Raw genomic sequence first — 8,889 nt, forward strand, 5'->3', positions numbered from 1 at the left:
AGACAGACTTTTGTTGGCAAAGTAATGTCTCTGCTTTTTAATGCTGTCTGGGTTTGTCATAGCTTTTCTTCCAAGGAGCAAGTGTCTTTTAATTTCATGGCTGAGGTCACCATCTGCAGTGATTGTGAAGCCCCCCCAAAATAAAATCTCTCACTGTTTCCATTGTTTCCCAATCTATTTGCCATGAAGTGATGGGACTGGATGCCGTGATCTTAGTTTTCTGAATGTTGAGTTTTAAGCCAGTTTCTTCCCTCTCCTATTTCACTTTCAACAAGAGGCTCTTTAGTTCTTCTTTGCTCTCTGCTGTAAGGGTGGTGTCATCTGTATATATGAGGTTATTGATATTTCTCCCAGAAATTTTGATTCCAGCTGGTGCTTCATCCAGTCCAGCATTTCACTTGATGTATTCTGCATATAAGTGAAATAAGCAGGGTGATAATACACAGCCTTGATGTACTCCTTTCCTGCCTTGGAACCAGTCTATTGTTCCATGTACAGTTTTAACTGTTGCTTCTTGACCTGCATACAGATTTCTCAGGAGGCAGGTAAGGTGGTCTGGAATTCCCATCTCTTTAAGAATTTTCCAGTTTGTTGTAAATTGCACACAGATTCCTTAATGGACAATTTCTTTTGTATATTAATTTAACAATTACTAATTTCACTAATTTCTCCCATCAGGGAGCTTCCATAACCCCCTTATCCTTATCCATCAGAAGGCAGACAGAATGAAAACCAAATCACAGAAAAATAATAAAACTGATCACATGGACCATAGCCTCGTCTAATTCAATGAAACTATGAGCTATGTCGTGTAAGGCCAACCAAGACGGACAGGCCATGGTGGAGAGTTCTTCTGACAAAACATGGTCCAATGAAGAAGGGCATGGCAAACCACGTCAGTATTCTTGCCTTGAGAATACCATGAACAGTATGAAAAGGCAAAAAATAAGAAACTGAAAGATGAACTCCCTAGGTTGGCAGGTGCCCAATATGCTACTGGAGATCAGTGGAGAAAAAACTCCAGAAGGAATGAAGAGATGCAGCTAAAGCAAAAACAACACCCAGCTGTGGATGTGGCTGGTGATGGAAGTAAAGTCCGATGCTGTAAAGAACAATATTGCATAGGAACCTGGAATGTCAGGTCCATGAATCAAATTAATTGGAAGTGGTCAGGCATGACATGGCAAGAGTGAACATTGACATTTTAGGAATCAGTGAGCTAAAATACACTGCAATGGGTGGATTTAACTCAGATGACCATTATATCTACTACTTGGACAAGACCTTAGAAGAAGTGGAGTAGCCATCACAGTCAACGAAAGAGTCCAAAATGCCATACTTGGATGCAATCTCAAAAATGACAGAATGGTCTCTGTTCATTTCCAAGGCAAACCATTCAATATCACAGTAATCCAAATCTATGCCCCAACCAGTAATGCTGAAGAAGCTGAAGTTGAGTGGTTCTATAAGACCTACATGACCTCCTAGAACTAACACCCAAAAGAGATGTCCTCATCATTATAGGGGACTGGAATGCAAAGGTAGGAAGTCAAGAGCTACCTAGAGTAACAGGCAAATTTGGCCTTGGAGTATAAAACAATGCAGTTCAAAGGTTAACAGAGTTTTGCAAAGAGAACACACTGGTAATAGCAAACACCCTCTTCCAACAACACAAGAGAAGACTCTACACATGGACATCACCAGATAGTCAATACTGAAATCAGATTGATAACATTCTTTGCAGCCAAAGATGGAGACGCTCTACACAGTCAGCAAAACAAGACCGGGAGCTAACTGTGGCTCAGATCATGAAATCCTTATTGCCAAATTCAGACTTAAATTGAAGAAAGTAGGGAAAACCACTAGACCATTCAGGTATGACCTAAATCAAATCCCTTACAATTATACAGTGGAAGTAACAAGCATATTCAAGGGATTAGATATGATAGACAGAGTGCCTGAAGAATGATGGATGGAGGTTCATGACATTGCACAGGAGGTGGTGATCAAGATCATCCCTAAGAAAAGCAAACGAAAGAAGACAAAATGGTTGTCTGAGGAGGCCTTAGAAAGAGCTGAGAAAATAAGAGAAACCAAAGGCAAAGGAGAAAACGAAAGATATACCCATTTGAATACAGACTTCCAAAGAATAGCAAGAAGAGATAAGAAATCCTTCCTCAGGGATTGATGCAAAGAAATAGAGGAAAACAATAGAATGAGAAAGACTAAAGATCTCTTCAAGAAAATTAGAGATACCAAGGGAACATTTCATGCAAAAATGGGCACAAAAAAGGGACCTAACAGAAGCAAAAGTTATTAAGAAGAGGTGGCGAGAATACACAGAAGAACTGTACAAAAAAGATCTTCATGACCCAGATAACCACGATGGTGTGATCACTCACCTAGAGCCACACAAACTGGAATGGGAAGTCAAGTGGGCCTTAGGAAGCATCACTACAAACAAAGCTAGTGGAGGTGACAGAATTCCAGTTGAGCTATTTCAAGTCCTAAAAGATGATGCTGTGAAAGTGCTGCACTCAGTATGCCAGCAAATTTGGAAAACTCAACAGTGGTCACAGGACCAGAAAAGGTCAGTTTTCATTCTGATCCCAAAGAAAGGCAATGCCAAAGAATGTTCAAACTACCACACAATTGCACTCATCTCACTCACTAGCAAAGTAATGCTCAAAATTCTCTAAGCCAGGCTTCAACAGTACATGAACTGAGAAATTCCAGATGTTAAAGCTGGATTTAGAAAAGGCAGAGGAACCAGAGATCAAATTGCAAGCATCCATTGGGTCATCAAAAAAGCAAGAGATTTCCAGAAAATTGTCTACTTCTGCATTATTGACTACACCAAAGCTTTTGACTGTGTGGATCCAACAAACTGTGGAAAATTCTTCAAGAGATGGGATTACCAGACCACCTTACCTGCCTCTTGGAAAATCCATATGCAGGTCAAGAAACACCAGTTAGGACTGGACATGGAACAACAGACTGGTTTCAATTCGGGAAAGGAGTATGTAAAGGCTGTATATTGTCACCCTGCTTATTTAACTTCTATGAAGAATACATCAGGCAAAATGCCAGGCTGGGTGAACCATAAGCTGGAACCAAGATTGCTGGGAAAAATATCAATAACTTCAGATATGCAGATAACACAACCCTTATGTCAGAAAGTGAAGAACTGAAGAGTCTCTTTCTGAAAGTGAAAGAGGAGAAGGAAAATGCTGGCTTATAAGTCAACATTCAGAAAACTAAGATCACGGCATCCGGTCACATCACTTCATGGCAAATAGATGGGGAAACAATGGAAACAGTGAGAGACTTTATTTTGGGGGGCTTCAAAATCACTGCAGATGGTGACTTCAGCCATGAAATTAAAAGACACTTGCTCCTTGGAAGTAAAGCTATGACAAACCCAGACAGCATTAAAAAGCAGAGACATTACTTTGCCAACAAAAGTCTGTCTAGTCAAAGCTATGGTTTTTCCAGTGGTCACGTATGGTTGTGAGAGTTGGACTGTGAAGAAAGCTGAGCACTGAAGAATTGATGCTTTTGAACTGTGGTGTTGGAGAAGACTCTTGAGAGTCCCTTGGACTGCAAGGAGATCCAACCAGTCCATCCTAATGGAAATCAGTCCTGAATATTCATTGGAAGGACTGATACTGAACCTGAAGCTCCAATGCTTTGGTCACCTGATGCGAAGAACTGACTCATTGGAAAAAGCCCCTGAGGCTGGGAAAGTTTGAAGACTGGAGAAGGGGATGATACAGGATGAGATGGTTAGATGGCATCATTGACTCAATGGACATGAGATGGAGCAAGCTCCAGGAGTTGGTGATGAACAGGGAAGCCTCGTGTGCTGCAGTCCATGGCATCGCAAAGAGTCACACACGACTGTTCAACTGAATTGAAATGAACTGAATTTCACATAATACATGTAAATATAACTAGAAATACATATGACAACTTAGACCCAATACATATGGGTCTAAGATTATCCGAACATGCCTTATATTTGTTAATAATACAGTTAATCTTCTTTGGTATCCTAATTCTGTCTCTGATTTAGATTATCTTTCCCTTGAGTCCCAGTCTGATCAGTTCCTTCTATAACAGTAGCCAGAAAGTCTATCCTGTCAACCATTTTCTCTATAGTTCCTTTATGCTTTTTTACCAGGGAAAATTAATTCTCAGTAGCCAGATTTACCCTGAGATAACCAGCAAACCAGGGCAGCTTGGCTGCCATTCGTATGTCAACCAATGCTTTCTGTTCTTCTATAAGTGAATTAAAAGTTTGCTGACAGAAAATGAGGTAGTTGGCAAAGAAAATTAGCTTCTGGAAAACAGAGAGAAAACAATGCATTCGAATGTAAAGATGTGGACTCTGTAGTGATGGTGGAACATTTGTGTGTCCAATATAAGTTCTGGATTATGTCTGCCTGCATGTACCCCGCTGCTCTTTTGGGGCTGGGGCTCACTCTCCTTTAGAACATTGTTCTTTCAGAGAGGTCTTCCCCAATCTACCCACATCCAAGTCCTCCCTTCCTTTTGTCCTCGCCCTATTTTCTGACTATCCATATTTATTCATATCCATAACCGACTCTTTGTGACCCCATGGACTGCAGCCTACCAGGCTCCTCCACCCATGGGATTTTCCAGGCAAGAATACTGGAGTGGGTTGCCATTTCCTTTTCCAGGAGACCTTCCCGACCCAGGGATTGAACCCAGGTCTCCCTCATTACAGGCAGACCCTTTAGCATCTGAGGCACCAGGGAAGCCCCACAATTACCACACTATCTACGCTTATCATGTTTGTTGATTTGGGTGTCTACTCTCTCCCCTTCATTGGGATACAAGCTCCATGAGAGCTGAGGCTAGATCCAGTTAGCCCCATGCTGTATCCTCAGTGCCTGTAACAGGGCCTTTCGTAGAACAGGTACTTGATAAAATTTACCTAACTGAACAAGTACAATCCACCATGGTCCATGTGTTCCCCTGCAAGACAGCACACACTCTTAACTAAGAATAAGGCCTCTGTTCCTTGAAGAGATGCCCTAAGCGCTGACAAGATTATAGTAATCACATCAAGTTTTAGTTGTGATAAAAATGTCATTCTAGTATTTAATTTTTTATATTACCTATAGGAAACCCTGAAGTATAAGTTTATGAGTTAAATTACAACAGAAGTCATTTGTGACAAAATGTGAATTTGGGTGATCCTCTTATCTCTTTGGGAAAACAGTTCAATAGGGCGCAGGTTTTACCCTGTGAATAGCAAGCAGCACTTAATTACGACAGACAGAATGGGGGCAATGTTATTTACACTGCAGTTACCTGAGTTCTCCAATGATAACTTTTACTTAATTGCTGTCAGCTCAGCAGTGCAGTCTTGGGAGAGTAATGAAGCTTGGGTTCTTGCCATTTCTACTTTTTATTTACATATTGTGAAGATTTGCTTAAATTTTTGAGGCCATATTTTATCATGTAAAATGACTGTGCTCATTTCTTTGAAATAAATTCTTTAGACAATTTAAGATGAATATGAAGACATAATTTATATTTTAAAACATTCTCAAGCTTACTGCAAAACAAATCTGAAAAAAATCATTCTGTTGACTTGTACATTAGAAAAGAGATAAGATTCAATTCCACCTTCAGAGATGACACTTAATTTTATGGATTATAAAGTATGTAATTCTGAAATAAACTTTTTCAGATTTATTCTAACTATCTGTAATGTCTGTTTTACTGGTAAATATTAAAGGGGTGATGCAAAAAATGATTCATGAATTTTCCCACAGTGAACAACAAATTTGGCAGGTGTCTTCCTGGGTACAAGGTAGGAATAAAAATAACAAATTGGAAAATATTTCATGGGGGAGGTGGGAGTTAGTGGATTAGAAGACTTTTCTCTGTTAAAATCATGCTTTTCTATTGTTTGAATTTTCTAAAGTATGTTTTTGGAGTTCTTTAAAAAGAGAAAACAAAATTTTAGAAAAGAAGATAGCATGTAAATTATTTATATAATTGACACAAATTGATATGCTTTTAAATTAAGTAATGTTACACACATCGAAAAATAATAAATGCCATGCTCACTTCAGTGGCACTTGCACTAAAACCGGAACTACACCAAGAAGACGGGCTCCTGCACAAGGATGACACGTAAACTTGTGAAGCGCTCCATGTTTTTTGGTGTTGGGAAAGTTGGACACATGTAAATCAATGTAGTTAGAGCAGGGCCTCACACCATGGACAAAAACAAACTCAGAAATGGCTTAAAAACTTAAATATAAGATATGACACCATAAAACTTTTAAAGGAGAACATAGGCAAAACATTTTTGGACATAAATCATACCAATGGTTTCTTAGGTCAGTCTCCCAAGGTAACAGAAATAAAAGCAAAATAAGAAAATGGGACCTAATTAAACTTATAACCTTTTGCACAGCAAAGAAAAACATAAATAAAATGAAAAGAGAACCTACAGACTGGGAGAAAATATTTGCAAATGATGTGACTGACAGGGGCTTAATTTCCAAAATATACAAACAATTCATATAACTCAATAACAAACAACAACAACAAGACACCCCAATCAAAAACTGGGCAGAAGACCTAAATAGACATTTCTCCAAAGAACACATACAGATGGCCAATAGGTGAAAGATATTCATCATCACTAATTACTGGAGAAACACAAAAACTACAGTGAGTTATTATTTCAGAATGACCATCATTAATTAGTCTACAAATAACAAATGTTACAGAGGGTGTGGGGAAAAAGGAACCCTCCCACACTGTTAGTAGGAATGTAAATTGGCACTGCCACTATGGAAAATAGCAGGGATGTTCCTCAAAAACCTAAAAGTAGAGTTACTATATGATTCTGCAATTCCACTCCTGGGCATAGATCTGGACAAAACTATAATCTGAAATGATATATGCACACCTGTGTTCATAGCAGCACTATTCACAATAGACAAGACATGGAAACAATCTAAATGTCCATCGATAGATAAATGGATAAAGATGTGGGGTGTGTGTGTGTGTGTATAAGTTAATATATTGTAACACACACATACACAGAGGAATACTACTCAGCTATAAAAAAGAATGAAACAGTAACATTTGCAGCAACATGGATGAATCTAGAGATTATGATACTAAGTGAAATAAGTCAGAGAAAGGCAAATACCATATGATATCACCTATATGTGGAATCTAAAATATGACACAAATGAACTTATCTATGAAACAGAAACAGATTCACCGATATAGGAAGCAGATCTGTGGTTGCCAAGGGGATTAGGGGGTGGGAGAGAGATGAACTGGGAGTTTGGGATCAGCAGATGCAAACTATTATATACAGAATGGATAAACAATAAGGTTCTACTGTATAGCACACGGATCTATATTCAATATTGTGTAATAAACCATAATTGAAAATAGCATGAAAAAGAATACATATATATGTATAACTGAATCATTTTGCTGTATAGCAGAAGCTAACAGCATTGTAAATCAATAAAATAAATTTTAAATAAAATTAAAGCTAAAAGGATAAATGGCAAGAATGAAAATAATTCAATATAGACTCACATGTTCAAATTTTTCTTCCAAGGACAATAAGTAGTTAGCTGAAAACTGAAATGTTTACTGGTTTCCTTTCACTTTTTTAGAATGTTGTGTACAAAGGAGGTTAGAACTTGTCATAACAAATATACCTTGATGGTTTGATCTGCTTTCATTAATTAGGCCCTGATTTTAATATTTTTGATTTCAGTAAGTCCAAGAAAACTACAAACAGAAAAAAGTAAACACAGAAAAGGTGGATAGTAGATAATTAACCAGGATAAATATTCGATATTCTAATGTCAAGATTCTAGTAAAACCTTTGTCTTCCTAATAATTAACAATCTTTGCTAAATTAAACGATTTCACCTAACCAACTTTGGCATTCAGTCAGAAATGAGTACTGACTGGGAACTAGCAGAGCAGACAGAGCTACGTGCATGCAGGACAAGCATCCTTTTTAGAGGTGGGATGTGAAGGAAGATAGGAAATAACGGTGATGGAATTTGAAGAAAACCAGGAGGTTGGTAAAGCGGCAGTCTGTCTAAAACAGTGTTGGCACTAAGGCCAAGGTGGGTGTGCAGGGAGCTGATGAGTGAATGAAAGGTTTCTCTCTGGGAAAGGAGGAGGAAGATGGTTATATAGGATGGCTGAAAATCTGTATTCTTAAAAATCCTTAGATTCTCTTCAGGTCAGCTCAATGGTCAAGAAAAGCATTTTAGATATTTTTGCACTCAATTTACCTTAAGTATGTATGTGTGTGTTCAGTCACTCAGTGATGTCTGACTCTTTGCAACCCCTTGGACTGTAGCCTTCCAGGCTTCTCTGTCCATGGAAGTTTCCTGGCGAGAATACTGGAGTGGGTAGTCACTTTCTCCTCCAGGGGATCTTCATGACCCAGGGATCAAACCCTCATCTCTTGAGTCTCCTGCATTGGCAGGCAGATTCTTTACCATTAGCACTATCTGGGAAGCCCATCTTAAATATGTTAATTCACAAAAGGTTTCAATTAACCAAACCTGAAATTTGTTAATCTAAAAAAAAATGTACAGCCTCTTTCAGTCTGTATCCTGAAAGACATAGAGCAAAATTTTTCTCACTCAAAATTCCAATATCCTCAAATGGAAGCTATGCCGAGAGAGATTTTTGTAGCCATCAAGAATCTGGAGTAGTGCTCTGATTATCTATTGCTGTGGAACAAACTACCCCAAAGTCACTGGACAAAAACAACAATTATTCATGTTGCTCATGAATCTGAAGTTTGGACAGAGCTCGTGCACTGCCAGCTCGGTGGCTGAAAGGTTAGAG

The 8,889-nt window shown here is 38.6% G+C and overlaps 1 non-coding gene across 1 annotated transcript; it reads left to right on the plus strand.

Moving 5' to 3' along the window:
* The first annotated feature begins 6,097 nt into the window (after positions 1-6,097).
* On the plus strand, positions 6,098-6,199 carry LOC133074287 (U6 spliceosomal RNA). The gene has a single exon (XR_009697135.1). It is a non-coding gene; the product is annotated as a U6 spliceosomal RNA (small nuclear RNA).
* The last annotated feature ends 2,690 nt before the right edge of the window (positions 6,200-8,889 follow it).

Source organism: Dama dama, chromosome 19 (assembly GCF_033118175.1).
Source record: "Dama dama isolate Ldn47 chromosome 19, ASM3311817v1, whole genome shotgun sequence".
Lineage (NCBI taxonomy): Eukaryota > Metazoa > Chordata > Mammalia > Artiodactyla > Cervidae > Dama > Dama dama.